Here is a 16,260-nt window from a genome sequence, read left to right as displayed (position 1 = left end):
TGTGTGTGTGTAGAAGTGAATCATTTACTGCTTGCAAACCAATGATGGTAAGATGATGTCATGGGGTAGGACTGGATAAGTCTGACTTCTTCCTACTCCATTCAAGCATGTACTAGGTATAAGCAAATTGATATTGGATTAGCATTTGTTGGATATGTGTAAAATTATGTGTGTTGACATATCAACTGTCTTTACATGCTTGAAAGAATAAATCAAATCAAATCAAACTTTGAATGTTTCTTTAAGTGCTGACATGAAAACCATCAAACACTATGATGAAACTGTCTCTTATGAGACCATCCCGGGACAAGAAGAGCCAAAGTTACCTCTGCTGCCGAGGATAGGTACATTAGAGTTACCAGCCTTAATAATCGCAATTAACAGCACCTTAGAGAAGATCCCACATCAATAGCTACATCCCAAAAGTCAAGTCACAGACACATCTCAACGTCAACTGTTAGGAAAAGAATGCATGAATCAGACCTTTCTGATTGACTACTGAGGGAAACCATTAAGGAAAAAAAAACAGTTGCTTGGTCCAAAAAAACACAAGGAGTGAACATTACCAGTAGACTAGTGGAAATGCTTTGCTGTTGTGAACCATCGAAGCACAGAAGGTAAATAGATCTGCATGTGTGGTTCCCACCATGAATTTTGGTGTGTAGGGTGCTTTGCTTGTGGCACTGCTGCAGATCTATTCAAACATCCTGTCACCCAAGCTAAACCCAGCTGGGATGAGTTAGACTTGAAAGAAAAGTGTTCAGCACATGTGAGAAATCTTTCAAAAGCATTAACTATTTCAAGTGGCTACTTATGAATCTTGTTGAGTGAATGCCAAACTGTTATCAAAGCAAAGGTCGCTGCATAACTCTTTGTGTGTTATCTCGTAGTTTTGCTGCAATGCAGAAAATAATAGCAACCAAGAAAAACACATGAAATGAAAAGGTGTTTAACTTTTGTAAAAATATGAGTGTGATTGTGTTTTCTAAAGTTATCCTGGATGAGACTGAAGATAACAACTGCAACAGCTGACAGTTACCAGGGTGACTCATTCTAAGATGGTATTCTAAGTGTCTTTAAGTTTATCATGTCCTGTTATAAAAATACATCAAGGTTCTCTTTTCTTTCAGCAACTAACATTATAACAAGAGCAAGCCATAATGCTGATTTCTAGCTAAAATATTCTGTTAATTCTTATCCAGTTAATTTGGTTCTTTGAAGGCATCTTGAGAATGGATTTGTTAATTCTGGATGAAGTTGTCTTGGGTTCACAAGTTAAATTTAAAGCAAAATCAGTAGAGAGCTGAAACAATGATCAGCATTTGTTTGGTTGGTTTCCCTATTTTCATCGCTCTTAGATTAGATATCATTGACTATGCTTAGACCATGATTAACCATGAATGTTGAGGTTCTTGCCAGATGACATGCAAGGGACTTTTATAGTAACTGCTATGAAAATGAATCTCTAAAATCCTTAAAAGTAGCTTGAACTGCATGAACAGTTATTTCGGCAGTTAATCTTTTATTAAGTTTAGTTATTTGGATTTAAAATTCCCCTTTTAATGTCAAATTAAATGCCAGGATATTCTGGCTCTTTAATCAGCCAGAGATGTTTAGTTGAGCTTGTGTTCTTTTATTAATAGTATCTCAAAATCTGAATTTCTAATGTGATAATCATGTGAATAGACCTGAATGATTTTTCAACAACTTGCAAGTTCTCATCTAAAACCATAATTATATCAAGATTTCATTTGATTACATCTTTTGGAAAACAAACCAAGCCAGGGCATTTGCTTTGACAGCAGCTCCAAGTGAACCAGCTTCAAACAACAACAACAACAAAATAGAAAGTCAGGTACAAAGAACTGGGCCCTACTATGCATAGCTGTCTTTTTCCCCTGAATTATCCAGACAGACTATATGGTTTAATCAACTCTCTCATTACCTGATCCAAGTTGATCAAAGCATCCTCCCTGGCACTCTTAGGGAAGGATGATGGGCAGAATACATATTTATTGCTTTTGCTTTGTTCTCTTTTAACATCTCAAAAAAACAAAACAAAAAAACAAAAACAAAACTTCTTACACAATCATAAAAAAAAAACTGCGATCCGACTTGAAGTCTGATGACAGCAGTCTTCCAGCAGGGGTATCTTGAGATAGACCACTTCTTACTCACGCTGTGTCTGTCTGGTTGTTGTAAGATGGCTTTATAATTCTTTCCAGATGGTGTTTTGAACATGTTCACAAGTGAAAATCAGATTCTATTCAGTCTTTACTTTTGTAAACAGAAACTTGTCTGAAAGTTGTGCAATTCTGAAAAGCAACCAGTAACTTCAGGATATGCCAAACTTTCCTCATTTGTCTTTACCTCATGCTGCCACATTAAGTGTGTGCATCAATTTTCATAATGCTGAGGAAGCATACGTCCAAACAGCAGCTGTCAAGACAGTCTCTTTATTTGCACATCATTCTTGCCCTACTCCCTCCTTTTTTTTTGATTTCTGAACAGTACATTCTGTCTGTTTCCACCTTCCCTCTAACTCACAGGGCTTTCATCTTGAGTTTTGTGGTACATGGCCAACTGGATGCCTGCTTTCAGTATAAGGATGATTATAAACTCTTCTGATAATGCTCTGGAATTATGGTGACTTATTTGCTGTACAAAAACAAGTTCAAAGTTAGTTTTGCAGTCTGACCATTTGCCTGATCTACACAGATTTCCTGGCTGGCACCCTCTCCACAACATATTTAACCAATTTAAAATGATATTGACAAAAACTTCAAATGAAACACATTATTATGTTCATTATCCAAGTTCTAATTCAGTAGGATCTTGTTCCTTAAATGTGACTTTCTAACTGCTGCATTGAGCAGTGATCATCTGTTTTTTTTTTTTTTGTTGTTGTTGTCTTGACAAAAGCAAAGAGATATCCTTGTTGCCCAGGTGATTAGTTGGATCTCATCATGACTGCCACCACAAAGCACAGTTATATGATTCATTACATTTTTTGGATGAGGTACTATACAGTCTGTACAAATGTATTACATGATGTCTCTGACACAGTTCTTATATTACAGTACAGGTGTACACTGATCAGCCATAACATCATGATGACTGACAGGTGATGTGAATAATACTGATCATCTCATTACAGTGGCACCTGTCAGTGTGTGGGGTACATTAGGCAGCAAGCGAACATTCAGTTCTCGAAGTTCGAAGTTCATGTTTTGGAAGCAGGAAAAACAGACAAGTGTAAGGATCTGAGTGACTTTGACCAGGGCCAGACTGTGATGGCTGACGACTGGGTCAGAGCATCTCCCAGACTGCAGGTCTTGTTGGGTGTTCCTGGTCAGTACCTACCAACAGTGTCTAAGGAAGGACATACAGTGGACTGGTGACAGAGTCATGGACGCCCAGGGATCACCAATGATGAGGTTGATCTACTGGAGAATAAACTTTTAAATTTCTTTCATCATTTTTAAAAGATTCCAGTTTGTTTGAATCATTCTTAAAATGGTTGAAAATGAGTAATACTGTACATTTGTCTTTATGAAGAGAAAGAGTCAGCAGCTATAGTGGTGATATCACATCTAGAGTGGGGAGGCTGGTGAATTGTTGTAAAATATCTCTAACTTGTCCTCACGACCACAGTTTTCAGTCTTTTTACATAAGTTCTTCACTGAATGGTCGACACATTTGTGCTCTTCCTAACAGTAGAACAGTGGAAGCAAATGGATTCACAGAAGATGCACAATGTGCTGCAGAGTGACACGGGTACCAACCAACTGCTGTGCTGGCTCCTTTGTACACAGTATTAGGCAGGTGGTCATAATGTTATGGCTGATCAAGGTATGTAGAACATGATTTGTAGGAGATGGATATCTATCCTTCCCTCCATTATCCATACCACTTATTCCTGAATATGGGTATGAGATGGATATACAGTACAAAACATTAGTAGAACAAACACACCACAGGATGTACTGTAGTATCAGCTTGTATCAAACCTTTATGGAATTGGATGTAATCATCTAACACAAAATATTTAAGGTATACATATTCTACAGAAAATTCGGTAACACTTTACAATAATGGTACAATTCCTAGGCTTAATTCATGATAAGTTAATGTATTTATTAATGGTAAGTCATCATGAATTAATCACGAATTCCTATATATCACTATGAATTCAATTTGGTATTAACTACTTAATTCACTCTAACTTCATCAGTAGTTAAGAAACCCTAATTCATGGTTACTTCATACATTAATTAATACACCACCCTTTGAGCGTGATTTTAGAAATGCTTGTTCCGGGGCCATGGCACCCTTGAGCGTGATTTTAGAAATGCTTGTTCCGGGGCCATGGCACCCTTGAGCCTGATTTTAGAAATGCTTGTTCCGGGGCCATGGTTTTGATCAGCTTCTTTTATGATGTTTGTACATCACATGTTATGCCAGATTGTGTATTGTCACTTTGATCTCCAGACTCTAACCAATCTGTGACTCAGTACTGGAAGCACTGAACAAAAACTTTAGTGGTTTTGAGACTTGATTTTACACATTTTTTTAAAAGTGATGGACTTTGTAATTGACCATTGGTTGCAGTGAGGCAGAGCTTCTTCATATATTGTAAGATGTTGCAAAAACAGTGATCTCTGTATAACTGACAAGTTTTTGAAGTTTTGAGTGCTTTGTCAAATATTTTCAAAACTTACATATAAAATCCACAAATATCAAAAGCACTTTTTATCTGTTGACTGAGACATGACAATAACCATGTCATGTAATATTTAGAAAAAATTTATGAGATGAACGTTTTAAGATTCTGATGCCTCCTAGAGGTACAATGTCCATTGACTGTCACAGTAAATCTTAGATTCTGAGCATGTACACAAAATTTGGTTACAATAACTGAGTTTATGTAAAAATTCCGTCAGCAACACACTTAAAAAAAAAAAAAAGTTACTCCAAAAATGAAATAAGGCAGATGTGCAGCTGCATCCAGATTATTATTATTATTTTGGTTTAAAAAAACATAAATTATATGATCGAATATAAAACGTACTTCAGTCATAAAAGAAGCTGATCAAAACCATGGCCCCGGTACAGGCAATTCTAAAATCAGGCTAAAAGGATGCCATGGCCCCGGAACAAGCATTTCTAAAATCAGGCTAAAAGGATGCCATGGCCCCGGAACAAGCATTTCTAAAATCACGCTCAAAGGGTGGTGTATTAATTAATGTATGAAGTAACCATGAATTAGGGTTTCTTAACTACTGATGAAGTTAGAGTGAATTAAGTAGTTAATACCAAATTGAATTCATAGTGATATATAGGAATTCGTGATTAATTCATGATGACTTACCATTAATAAATACATTAACTTATCATGAATTAAGCCTAGGAATTGTACCATTATTGTAAAGTGTTACCGAAAATTCACATATTCCTTAGAAAAAAAAATTGGTTCTTAATGACCTTTGCTTTGGCCTGTACCTTCTCTTATTTTAGTGATTCTACTGTCTTTTCTTTGCTTATCTCATCATCTTTTTCATAACTTTAGAGGTGATCTTTTCCCCCTCTCTTCCTTGTCTGTGTTCTGCCATTCTCTGTTTCTCTTCTTGCCACACCAAGAAGCTGTCATTAGCACAACAGTGATGTGAAACAATCATGTAGTAAATTCTTGTGTGTGATCAATACTATGCCAAGAGAATTACTGTAAAAGGTCAGCTGGTCATTTGTACACAGATTTCCCAGTGGTAATTAACCAATGCTGCTGATCATAGAGGGTAAGTGGTTTTCAAGAGTATTTGTCGAAACGCTTTTATATTTTTACACAGTTTTCCCAAAACAGCAATTGCATTAAGTGTGAGTGCACACACATGCTCGCCACAGTTAAGTTGCAATTTGGGATTTAAACTTGTGTAGTCTCATACAAAGTGAATCTCTTAAACCTTATTACCTAGACTTTATATGACCTTATTACTATGACTTTATATACCATGGTTTAAACAGCACCTCTGGTGTTCCATCTGCCAAAGAAGGGCTATTCAATGTGTCAAACTGAAGTGGTCTCTTTATACCAACCACACTTTAAGGGATACGGCCGGTCATTTTCTATATTAATAGTATTTTCCTCAATCTCCATACAGAGACTAACACACTCACAGTTAATGGCCATCAGTGTGTCAGTACCAGATTAGCTTAATCCTCTGTGCCATAGACCTCCACTGTTGGTGAGAAATGATTAAAAACACATCAGGGAAACATACCGCTGCATTTCTCCCAAAATGGCACCCCTGTCCCAACATTCAACACGGTGTGATGTACAAGACATACTATCCCTTGTAAGACTGAGTGCTGGGTTAAGTGACTAGTTGTACTGTGTTTTCAGGCAGTGCCAGCTCACCCTCATTCACAGCTGCATGACATAGAGAGGCAAAAACTTAGTGAGGAACAGGAAAGTGTTGTTTTGATAAGGCAGGGAATGAAAGAGAAAGTCAGTAAGTACAAGGATATTGTGCTGAAATATATTCAGACCTTCATCTTTTTTGTGCTGCAGTGTCACAGTTACTCAAATATATGTATCTGCATATCTGGGCTCCTACAGGTAAAGAGAAACAAGCTCAGGCCAGTGGAGACAACAAAGGAAAGAGAAAGAGATAAGAGAAGTCAGGATTGATGAAAGGAATTATTTTGTCCTTTACGACAACATAAGATTATGAATCTTTTTAGGAGTTTACTTCAAAAGCTGCAATCCAAAAGTTTCCACTGTGCTTCTGAACCCACTGATAATTACGATCCATCCATTCACTCAAATTTGACTTCTTTTGTTCCCTCTCCACAGTTACTGTTTTGCATATCCTATACTTGCTCCTCAGGTCTTTTAAACTCTCACCATTTGAAGCATGTCCTTTCTCTTTGTGTTTGCACTGAGGTGAGACAGTTGCAAAAGTGTATGCGCCTGTGTGTGTCTTTTTCATGGCACAAGTGGAGCCAACAGCAGGCACTGGCAACAACAACTAAAAAGAAAACATTTGGCAGGGCTTGAGAAAACACACAAACTTTCACCCTGCTCTTCAGGAACACACATACTCACTGATGCCTTGTTTCTAAAATGCACACTTGTATGAACAAACACACCTACTTGCAAGTACATACTTTTAAAATGCACATACGCTGCCAGAGTCATGTACACACACATGTTCAGGTTGGCAGAAGCTGTCATGAGGATCTGATTTCTGATTCTTATATAATAATTTACATTGATCCATTTTTTTTTTGCTTTACTACTGAGAATATCTTAATTGTGTTTGTATTTCGTTATTGAAACATGTCCTCATTTTCACACACCTAACTTATTCTTTGGTGTTCCTATTTATATGCTCTGTTAAACTGAAACGCAGGAGCATGATTTAAAATTTGTTCATATATTGTTGGGACAGTATTAGATTTGTCTTACCTGTGCATTTTCTATGATGTATGGGTCCAATCTCCTCTCACACACTCCCACACAGCAACTTGAGACCCCTATTTATTCCCTTTGTCTCTCTCTCTCTCTCTGTGTTATTTTATTGTAGTAAAACAATGAGAGATGACTTGATTACAATACCAGTCAACTATGATTCATAGAGAAAATTAACAATGAGTGAGCTCTAAAGGTGGCTAGACAACAGCACAGTGTTTTGCCTGAGACTAATTATTATGCTGGTTGTTGAAATGACACAGTGGCTAAGAGGTATTAAATTGCTGTCTGTCAGCCGAAATGTGAGGATGTCTTCACTTGGTCGAGTGGGTCCTTAAGGATGCAACACTATGAATGAACATTTTGTACAGTTATGCAGCTCAAGATGGCAACTAGCTGGTTTTTTTGCTCCACTGTAAATCGGTTATTGCTGGCAATGTAGCATACACTGAAGAAAAGTGACCTTTTATTAGTGAGGAATTTATTTTATACAGTCTGCAGCTTCATTCTGAAATACCATCTGGTAGAGCTGAGGCCTGTTTACCATATAATAGTGTAAATGGATTTTAACCTCTTTTTTTTCTGTCTTTAGTTCCTGAGGAAGCTGGTTAGTTGATTGGCCATTGTAAAGCGATTCTAATACTTATGTATGGGCAACTCAGAGAATGTAATATTTTCAAAACATCCTTTGAAGCACAAAGTGCTCGAGGGGGCTTTAGTAAGAGTCTGTTGATTAAACATGTATTGTGCTGTACGTCGGAATACTTTGTGTCTTTGTGGTATGAATGGAAGCCAATTACAGCTACTTTTAAAAGTCTAAGATAAATTATTATAGAGGTGATGTGCATTTGTTTTCTTTAAAACAAACCTTTAAGATTGCTTACTACACAGATGTATCATGTACACACAAATCTACAATTTCTCACTTGTGTGATAATGGTTATTGCTTGACAGTTACTCAGCATTGGGGAGATAAACTGTCATAACAGGCCTTGATTTCCCCAGAGACATGTCAGTGGTTTGAGGTTTCTTTGCGCTAGTCACTTAATTTGTCAATTGACAAGCTCCTTATAACTATGCATGTCTTTACTTTTTCATCTCTTTTGCATTTCACTTTATGGCTTTAAGGCAGCCAGCATGCATTGGCCATGGTAGTTTTTGAATCAAACAGGTGCAAATTATTATTGCTCCTGCTACAAAACTTCAATCTATATATAGATTTCTGTTTCTTCTTAGTAATTTCCCAATAGACCTCAGTGGTTGAATCAGGTTTTTAGTTTGCTGCTAATTTCTGTCACTCTTTATATGTCTGTCTGTGTTTGTGTTTGCTAATGAATAAGCATGACTTTATAGATGCTGAAATGGAATCCACTGTGTATGTGCAGACATGTTATTCCATCTCGATGAGGATGTATGACAGCGTGCCCTCCAGGGAGCCTATGTGTTGATGCTATCTAAAGCTTGTTAAGCTCTGATGTCTGTCTAATCATAGTACTGGCACTGTCACACAGCCTGTTACATGCACAAACACACACGCTGGAAGAAATATAATGTATACTCATTGCACACATGGGCACCCTTGAGTATTCACACCCAGCTGCCCACACATACTGTAGTGTACTGTATATGCCTCATGTGGAAGCTGCTATTATGCCACATTACAGGTAATGAACCAGTCTATGTCTCCAGTCAGTTTGAAAATGAGGGAGAGAGAGATGGAGAGAGGGGGCTCCGCTGCAGCATTATTGGTGGTCTGCTGAGGCTGTCTAATTTTGTTCCCTTCTTTTGTCCTATGCAGCCTGTTCCTTCACTGAAGCATGCTGTTTGTGATACTTTGATACTAACTGTAATGTCTGGATGAGGTAAGCATGCACTCACACAAAAATGAATTACTGTATGTTTCCAGAAAATGAGCCACACATTCCCCCTGCACATCCTATCTATAATACATTACAGACAAATATTAAAAGTTCAATTAGTTCAAAAGCTGAAATTGAATTGGCACTGACTTTTCCTATACCTAATGAAATGATAAGACTGCAAAAGTAGACTGTGCCATTAATTATAGATCATTACCTGACTAGACTGTGAAGTCTGGTATAGTGTTGAATGCTGAACTCACACACACATCATCATCACGCTATCTGAGGAGCTCTGGGAGCCCTGAACACTGCCAGCGCTTGTTAGGTATAGATAATTAATCATGTAAATTAACTCCTCCTCTCTGGCCTCAGGGACAGATGTTTGCATTTAAGGTGATGTTCAGCATCACATTCCTTGTGATTAGCATATACTGTATGTTGGCACATTAAAATACACTGTTCCCTAGATTAGTAAAGCATAGACTGGTTTAACTCTGCAGCAGTTAACTTGGGGTGAAATTATGACTAGTGAGAGTATGAACATAATGAAATGTACAGGAGCAATGAAAAATGCGCTCAAGGTACTATACTAAGCAATGAGACTACAGACCATGAATGATTTATATTATAAACAGTTGATAGCATTTTAAAAACAAGTTCTCTAATTGTATGGAAGCCAGTGCAGACATGCCAGAAATGAAATAATGTCCCCGCTTTCTTTGTTTGGACTCAAGAATCAGCTTTCTCAACAGTTCATCTATTTCATATATTTTCTTTTGCATGAAATGTGATTTTGCTACACCATCAGAGAGCAACAGCTGACTATACTATACAGTATGCCATTTTCATTCAGTGTCTCTATTAAAACCTAGTTCTGAATCTCCAACTGTCACTGAATCCATATGTTTTTATCTTGTTTTAGTCTTGGGGAGCTAAGCTGAGCACCACCGACTTTCAAGCTTTTTTCATTTTTAACAAAACACATTAGCTCCTCCTACTCTTTACCTTCTGATGCATGAATTATGAAAGCCTGAGTCAAAAAAAATTTCTTTAGTGTTTCTATTTTTATTAGGGCATGAAAAAAAACTAATATTCACTTTTTTTCAAAAATGTGATTTTTTCCAGAGAGTTACACACGTCTACTCGAGTGGACTAGATGCGCCTGAGCACCCAACATAAAACAGTATGAACTTAATGTAAAAATGAATTAAATTGTGTTTTATGGCAAATCCATAAACAATTATTTCTTTTTATGCTTTGAAAAACATTTTCACACATTTTAACATTTCATTGGCCTATTGTTTAGGCCTGAACAGGAAAATAAACAACACTCACAAATGTGAAGCTTATACCTAAAGCTAAGTCTAGGTTTCAAAATATCTCCAATAAGAAGAACATTATTCTGAGTCTTCATACCTCTTTATGGATGTAGAACTGGTATTACCATGTCATTATACTAGCATTAATATGTTTTCTCTGAACACTGCTGTAATATGCTCTGCATATTACAGCATGAAAGTTGACAAAGCATCCAGGGCACAGTGGCACACAACATTGCATGCAGATGTATTTGGTCTTTCGAGTGCATGCAGCATCGTGGCATCGGTTTGCATTTTTCACCTCAGTGAGTTGGGGCCAGTGATTTCCTGTACAAACCTGACCTCATGGGGTACTTTAGTGACTGCTAAGTGCTTCACTGGAGGTGGGGTTGCACTGGGTCTTCCTCTTCTGCTTTGCTGGAGGGAGCCAGCATTTATCAGTGCACGAGCTACAGAAGCTTTGAAGAAGAGGAGATTCATCTTTTCCAATCCAGACATCAGGTAGAGGCGCCAGGCATTTACCATGGTCACATCCAAAAAATGAAAAAACACTCCGATGTACCACCGCTTGTTCCTACATCTGTGGGGATACATTGCCACACATTGGTCAATGAGATCAACCCCACCCATGTGTTGATTGTAAAGCATCAGGGGACTGGCCAGCACAGGACGAGGCCATGTGGATGACTGAACTGTCGAGCCACAGTGTGACAGTGATGTTTGCATTATCACTGACAACAGAGCAAACTCCTCTGCCCTCTTCTTTCAGTTGCGACTGAACTGTCGAGCCAACGTGTGACACTGATGTTTGCATTATCACTGACAACACAGCAAGCTCCTCTGCCCTCTTCTTTCAGTTGTCGTTCGCTCTTGAGTTTCTGATTTGCTCCCTTCAGCCTATTTGCTCTGCATGTTCCTGTGCCATAGATGCCACAGTCTTTCAAGGCCTCAATGAGTGAAATGTTGCAAAAGTAGTTGTCAAAAAAGACCTTGTGGTTTTTGTGCTTTATGTCATCACAAAAGCGCATCACTACATCTCCAGCCATTCCCAACCAAATGACGCGATCACGTCTTGCAGAGCCCTGGTACACGTCGAATCTGTACATATAGCCTGAGGTCCCTGCCCTCACCCATGCTTTCACTCCCCAGGGTTTGGGCTTTTTTGGCATGTATTGTTTGATGGACAGAAGGCCTGTGAAGGGAATGATTTGCTCATCAATGGACTGAAATTCTTCAGGGTCTGCTGCAGCCTTGAATGTTTCCTGAAGTGCAGGTGTTTGCTGGCTGTCAAGTATAGTTATCCACAAAGTGCAGGTAACCCAGAATTTGATCATATCTGTTCACAGACATGGCGTTTGCAATTAATCTGAGATGAAGGCCATCCTCACTAGACCAGTACATTCGTGCCCTAGGGTACCGAATGTACCCCATGACCATGTTGATCCCTAAAAAAATCTGCATTTCTTCTCTTGTCACAGCCAGATTTTCTCTCCCTTTCTGGAGAGCATACAAGTTGGTGTTGTGCACTATATCATCAATGAGATCTGCGGGAAACAGATGCCTAAAGAAATCTACTGGATCTCTTCCCTCAACATTTAATTTCCAGTCTCCTAGAAGAGGAGGCAAGTCTCCATTAAAGTCATTGTCTTGGAATTTCCAGACATTTTTGCAGGCTTGAGTGCCAGGTACCATGTGCACATCTTTCACAGCTCCCTCATCAAGCTGACCTCCCTCTGCATCCTGGCCCTCATCATCCTGCCTATCTGCATGCTGACTGTTTGAATCCTGAGTGACTGCATTTCCTTCATCATCCTCAGCTCCTATGTCTCTATTGTTCTCTGGCAGCCACTCTTCATCACTGTCACTACAATCATCATCACTGGAGTCGGAGGGAATTTCCTGGACTATTCTATAGGCTTCCTTATTCTTTGCTGCACTTGCAGTCTACAAAATATGACAAAATGATAAGTGTTACTCACACAAAATACAACTGCACAAGACTATCCATTTTTAAATGAATACCCTATAAAATACAGCAAAAATATACTGATTTACAACCAAAACAGTCACAAGATAAGGTGAAGCTATTACATGACTTGAGTCAGAAATATACTTGATGATGCATGATGTCCACTTTATTGGACACATGGTTAATTGCAATTTACTACTTATTGGAAACAAAAAATTCAAAAATAAAATAATGATATTATTACTTAGATGTTACTGTATATCATCATATTTTTTTACCTCTAGGGTTCTTCTGGAATAGAAGGTCTGACAGGATATTCCAGCAGTAGTCAACAAGTGTGGCTTACTGTCAGCCATCTTGGATTCAGAGGAAATTCACTTGCAGTTACAATGACTGACCACTGAATAAACCCCAATGGAGTGGTGCAGTAGAGAGCACTCTAGTGGCTGATATGCAGTTCCACCATTGAAACCAGTGCATTTAGGAGAAAATTACTTTTGAATAGCTGTCCACTGCAGTGACCACTATGCGCCAGAGGGTTAAAGCCGTTTTGACATTTTCAGGTTATAAAGTTACCACTTGGATTGAGAATATGTGGCCAGTCTGTAATGCTAGTTTAGACAATTGTCCCAAGATTTTCTGAGATGTGAGTTCTTGTTATCTGACCAGGCTAGCTCTATCGACAGGCAGCTACATCTCATTCAGTGCACAGTAGTCTGTTGGTGAGGATACCAGTGTTCCAGCTGCACATTATAGCTGCTTTTTTTCTGAACCTAACGAGCGGTAAACGTCGTCCTTCTTACCGTCACCCAGTATAACCTAACGGGTTGACATCCTACTTTGCTTTTCCACTGTATTTTTCTGTATTGGTCTCTGCTTACACTTCAAAGTGCAACAGTCAGCCAGTAACAGAGACTGTATGAGCAGTTTTTCAAACAGCTGTTGAACAAGCAGAACACAAACTTGAAGAAATGTGACGTCTTCACCACTTTTCCTGCAGTCCACATTTCACCCCTAAACCAATGAGTGTCATGCCTGTCATTTTTTCTTGAATAACTTTCAAACTAATAATAATAATATTAGCATCATTGCCAGCAGTAGGGTTTCATGGTCAAGTAAAATTATGAGGTTGACCCTTCTAATGTTGCTTTACTATCATGGGAATACTGCTTTTATGGCATGTTGAAACAGAGTCGCCCCTTGGCAGAAGTGTGAACTCTCAGTGCTGTCTAGTTCTCCTGGTAGCGCCTCCATGCTCTGGACACTACGCTGACAGACACAGGAAACCTTCTTGCCACAGCTCACATTGATGTGCCATCCTGGATGAGCTGCACTACCTGAGCCACTTGTGTGGGTTGTAGACTCCGTCTCATGCTACCACTAGACTGAAAGCACCGCCAGCATTCAAAAGTGACCAAACCATCAGCCAGAAAGCATAGGAACTGAGAAGTGGTCTGTGGTCACCACCTGCAGAACCACTCCTTTATTGGGGATGTCTTGCTACCTGCCTATGCTTTCCACCTGTTGTCTATTCCATTTGCACAACAGCATGTGGAATTGATTGTCAGTCAGTGTTGCTACCTAAGTGGACAGTTTGATTTCACAGAAGTGTGATTGACTTGGAGTTACACTGTGTTGTTTAAGTGTTCCCTTTATTTTTTTGAGCAGTGTAATATTATTACTTAGATGTTACTATATCTGATCTTCTTTTTTTTTTACCTCTAGGGTTCTTTTGGAATAGAAGGTCTGACAGGATATTCCAGCAGTAGTCAACAAGTGTGGCTTACTGTCAGCCATCTTGGATTCAGAGGAAATTCACTTGCAGTTACAATGACTGACCACTGAATAAACCCCAATGGAGTGGTGCAGTAGAGAGCACTCTAGTGGCTGATATGCAGTTCCACCATTGAAACCAGTGCATTTAGGACAAAATGACTTTTGAATAGCTGTCCACTGCAGTGACCACTATGCGCCGGAGGGTTTTTTAAATCACTTATATTTGATTTTTCTTACAGAGTACAAAATGTCCAAAGTTGAAAGAGTAGTTTTTTAATTGCAATGGAACACAAAAAGCTTAATGGGAGACCTTTAAAAACCACTTCCAGGAAAAAAAAAGCAGAGGAACTAAATACCTTAGAGTTAGTGATTGGATGTCCTTGGTAAAAGTAACAATAATTGCAAACCATTATACTTGGAAAGCCTATTTATAAAGTCTAATTTTTATACACTTTTACATTTTCAGCTTCTTTCTGGGAACCTCTTTTCAGCATTCACTTCACATTTCTTCGCTTTTAAATGTAAACTCCCAGAAGTGTTTAGTGTTCAGTATGAATAATACGCTAACTTTTAGTGAAAGGCTGCTGTGCTTCACGGATATTTTCATTAGTTTCATAGCAACAGCTGGAGGAATCTGCCTGAGCATTTGTTTGGTGCTGCTGGCTTGAAAAGAAGTACCCACTAAGTACACAGGTTATCTCCCACATCCATTACAAAACATCAGGGAAGAATGCACAGAGGAAGGAAGATAACAGACAGAGGGAGGATGAGATAGAGAGTGGAGGATGCAAGTGAGCAAACAGCAAGTAAAGAACCAAGGAAGGAAAGAAAGGATGATATAAAGGACATGTCTCCACGCTTGCATCAGCATCCATGAGGGTGCTTTCCTTGCTCTCTTTACAGCGCCAGATGGCCTTGGTCTTTAATCATGGTGTGTGTGTTGTGTGTGTGTGGTGGGGGGATGCAAGTGTGTGCCCAAAGCTTCTTAGTATCTGTATGTTTGTGTGTGTGCAGGGAGTGTGTTTCTGTGTCAAGATGTGGTTTCATGCTGATTTCATTTAAGACATAACAAAAACCCTTTTCACCAGTGGCATCACCATTGGTGCTGTTAACACAGGGAGCGGACAGAGTGGCAATAACAAAAAGAGAGAGAACCTGAGACGTGACCTTTTTATATTTGGTTGCTTGTGTGTCTGCTTTTGACCACTAATCAGTAAAACCTGTGATTTGGCAGGCAGTAAACTAGCAGCTGGATTGACAGTGTTAACAACTGCATTATATTGTGTAGATTCTCATATCCAATAAGCAGTTTAATGTGTGTTTGATTTTGTCTGGACTGTTATGGCCACCATGACAGTGAGACTGATGATTGTCATTGGTGGGACACCAAATGCATATTAAAGTTGTGGAAGAATAAGCTAATCAAATAGTTCTATATCCGATGAATGCTAAAGTGCCCTATAAAACAAACGAATGTTGCACAAATGATCCACCGACAGCCAACAAATACACAGAAGCACACATTTAAACACATATAACACTAACTGCTGATGTACAGTAATGTAAGTGAACTTGTTAACAAATAAGAGGTTTTTCTATTATAGGAACCTACTGGAATGTTTTGAGCCAAGTAATGCTCGTCAATGGTTCTGCATTTGATTCTACTGCCGTGCACTCCCATTGGAGGTGAGCTAAATTTTGCCAGCTCTCAGGCGATAGTACTAAAATCAAATTCCATGTGGGGGGAGGGGGTGCACACAGAGCAGTCGCCCATGATTAGTTAGGTATCTGCTTTTCACACTTCAATCATGCTTGTTCAAGAGCTGTTTGATAAACTGCTCATACAATCTCCATTACTGGCTG

General features: G+C 38.8%; 1 protein-coding gene across 3 annotated transcripts in view; it reads left to right on the top strand.

Annotated features, from left to right (window-relative positions):
* Positions 1–16,260, top strand: part of sgcz (sarcoglycan zeta) — a 363,877-nt gene that overhangs the window by 151,795 nt on the left and 195,822 nt on the right. The window contains exon 1 of one of the 3 annotated variants that reach the window (XM_020618431.1): positions 16,006–16,083. The exons of the other annotated variants lie outside the window; for them this stretch is intronic. The gene's annotated coding sequence lies outside the window, so the exon portion shown is untranslated. Of the gene's footprint in view, positions 1–16,005; positions 16,084–16,260 lie in introns of those variants that run through there. 3 annotated transcript variants of the gene reach the window in all.

The sequence above is a fragment of the Monopterus albus genome, unplaced genomic scaffold (genome assembly GCF_001952655.1).
Source record: "Monopterus albus unplaced genomic scaffold, M_albus_1.0 scaffold205.1, whole genome shotgun sequence".
NCBI lineage: Eukaryota > Metazoa > Chordata > Actinopteri > Synbranchiformes > Synbranchidae > Monopterus > Monopterus albus.
Note: the sequence above shows the minus strand (reverse complement) of the source record. Positions and strands in the feature narration are given on the sequence as shown.